A 3334-nucleotide genomic window follows, 5' to 3' on the forward strand; every position below is an offset into this window, starting at 1 on the left:
AAAGAGGTGGACTTAGACCTCTTGTCGAGTATCACATCGTCCCTATCCACCGTGGAGCGCAGCGCAGTGAGTTCTTCTGCCGCTAGGGCTTCGGATAATGCCTCTAGGGCCAGTGCGGCTGTCTTATTTTCAGCGCGGAGTGCTATATCTGGATCACTAACGAGAGTGATTATTCCATTGGGCCGGGCATTTTGAGCTTCATGTACTCGTAATGGGGTATAGCTTGGAAGGTTGTGAATGCCTCTTGCCCTAACAAGGCGTGATATCCGCTGCCGTATGGGGCCACTTGGAACGTGACCTCTTCGGACCGGTAGTTGTCCGGCGAGCCGAACACTACGTCTAGTGTGATTTTTCCTATGCAGCGTACTTCTCGACTAGGGATTATTCCCCTGAAGGTTGTGCTGCTTCGCTCAATGCGGCTCCAGTCAATTTCCATTTTTTGAAGGGTTTCCTCATAGATGAGGTTTAATCCGCTGCCGCCATCCATGAGTACCTTGGTAAGACGAAAGCCGTCCACTATTGGACTAAGGACCAATGCGGCTGGTGCTCGAGCTGTTCGAAATTTAGGTTCATCGCTGGCATTGAAGGTGATAGCCGTGTCGCTCCATGGACTTGTTGTTGCTACTTGGTAGACCTCGGCAAGGCTGCAGATTGTTCGCTTCCGCATGTTATTTGATGCGAAAGTCTCGAAGACTGCTAATACCATACTGGTACTGCTGGGCTGGTTGCCCGGGGCTAGAAAGCCTTCGCCACTTTTGGCCACCTGCCGTAGTATCCAACATGCTCGAAGGCTATATGTTGGAGCGGCGCCCTCCGTACTATGGATTTTGCAGGGTCCGTTGAGCCATCCCTCCAGTATGGTTCCGTGCCCTCTAGGGGGGTTTTGCTTTTTGGTTTTTAATCCAGGTGCTTGAGTATGTCGCACCCTTTTATTTCGGATTGCGGTTGTATTCAGGGCCTGATTGTCCCAAAACCTGGTTTCGGTTTTCCAGGCACTCTCCATCGCATAGTATTTTTGTACAATGGTCGCTAGGTCGGCGAAGCGTGTAACTTCGCGACGACTTATGGCGTTTATGATTCCCTTGTCCGTGCAATTGTTGCAGAAAATTGAAATCACGCTTTCTTCACGGCAGTCCTTTATCCTGTTTATAACCAGGAGGAATCTGGCCCAGTAATGATGTACTGTTTCATCGGGCTCTTGCCGTATTTGCGATAGATCACTTATGTTTGGGTGGGCGGGTGGAATTAAGTACGGAACCCCGCCCGATCTGAGGCTCAAAGGCCAAGAAGTTTCCGGATCTGGAAGCCTGGTTTGTTGGATGCTTTCCAACGAATCGGGTCCGTTACCTGACTTTAGGTTCAGTATTTGATTGACGTCCGTCCCTCCGCGGGAATCCGGCATGGAGGGATCGGGAATCCGGACATAGCTGGTTTTTAACGTAGAAGAAGAGTCGCAGCATTGTTCCTCTACCACAACAACGTGGTGGGTAGCCTCGGGAGAGTTAATTTCTCTCAGATCGGTTTTAAGCATCTGATCGTAGTCTGTAGCGACTCCCAGGGCGGCGATGCGATCCAAGAGCTCGTTTACGGAGGAGAGCTCCATCGGATCTAGCTGCTCGGCAAATTCCGAGCTGACGTGAAGATCGCTTTTGATGACCTGAAGGTCATCGTCGGAGCGGTGGCCGAACAGGCGGTCATAAGAAAACGACTTAGCCGGATAGTTTGGCCGGCGGCCAAAGCTCCCTTGACGACGACGCCGCCTTTAAAGACGGGAAAAGGCATCCTTCCTGATTGCGACAGCACAGAGGAACTCTCAATGAAAGCACCAATGTCGGTGTCAAAACCGGCGGATCGGGTAGGGGGTCCCGAACTGTGCGTCTAGGCGGATGGTAACAGGAGACAAGGGACACGATGTTTTACCCAGGTTCGGGTCCTCTTGATGGAGGTAAAACCCTACGTCCTGCTTGATTAATATTGATGATGTGTGTTACAAGAGTAGATCTACCACGAGATCAAGGAGGCTAAACCCTAGAAGCTAGCCTATGGTATGATTGTTGTTCGTCCTACGGACTAAAGCCATCTGGTTTATATAGACACCGGAGAGGGCTAGGGTTACACAGAGTCGGTTACAATGGTAGGAGATCTACATATCCGTATCGCCAAGCTTGCCTTCCATGCCAAGGAAAGTCCCATCCGGACACGGGATGAAGTCTTCAATCTTGTATCTTCATAGTCTTGGAGTCCGGCCGATGATGATAGTTCAGCTATCCGGACACCCCCTAGTCCAGGACTCCCTCAGAGACCTTATCTCTTTATAGAGACGGTAAAAGCTTTGCGCTCCTCCCCACTTGCCTGGTAGAACCCGCTCGTTCTCCACTCGCAACAATTAGCGGTGCAGTTGGATTACCCCTACCCGTATTGATGAGAATCCCGCAATAAGGGGACATGATCTTTGCTACGGCAAAACGTGCAGAGGAAACCGCCTCGCGATATGCGCTGAGGCTGGTTGTGGGGAAACGGCTCAAATAATGACCCGATCATGGCAACATGTCACGTTGTCTAAAAATTGCCAGCAGATCAGATTTATATTATGCCCCCTACGGTGGCATGTGAAGATCATTTTGCAGATCCAGACATGATTTAAGTGTTCGATAATTACTTTGGAGTATTCGGAGAAAGGAACCCGCCTTGCAATGCCGAAGACAAGACTATGCGCCGGACTCATCGTCATTGAAGCCTGGTTCAGGGGCTACTGAGGGAGTCCTAGATTAGGGGGTATCCGGACAGCCAGACTATATACCTCGTCCGGACTATTAGAGCGTGAAGATACAAGACTCGAGACTCCGTCCCGTGTCCAGATGGGACTCTCCTTTGCGTGGAAGACAAGCTTGGCGATCCGGATATTATATTTCCTTCCTTGTAACCGACTCCGTGTAAACCCTAGCCCTCTCTGGTGTCTATATAAGCCGGAGAGGTTGGTCCTTAGAAGGCCGATCATGATCACAATCATAATCATCATAGGCTAGCTTTTAGGGTTTAGCCTCTACGATCTCGTGGTAGATCTACTCTTGTACTACTCATATCATCAATATTAATCAAGAAGGAAGTAGGGTTTTACCTCCATCGAGAGGGCCCGAACCTGGGTAAGCATTGTGTCCCTTGCTTCCTGTTACCATCAGCCTAAGACGCACAGATCGGGACCCCCTACCCGAGATCCGCCGGTTTTGACACCGACATGCCGTCTTTTTCTCTCTTCCCCCCGCTGGGGGGGGTCGACTTTCCTCCTCTTCCTCGTCCTCTTTGGAGGTAGTGCGGTCCTCGGAGTCTTCGGATA

This window comes from Triticum dicoccoides, chromosome 4B (assembly GCF_002162155.2).
Source record: "Triticum dicoccoides isolate Atlit2015 ecotype Zavitan chromosome 4B, WEW_v2.0, whole genome shotgun sequence".
Taxonomy (NCBI): Eukaryota; Viridiplantae; Streptophyta; class Magnoliopsida; order Poales; family Poaceae; genus Triticum; species Triticum dicoccoides.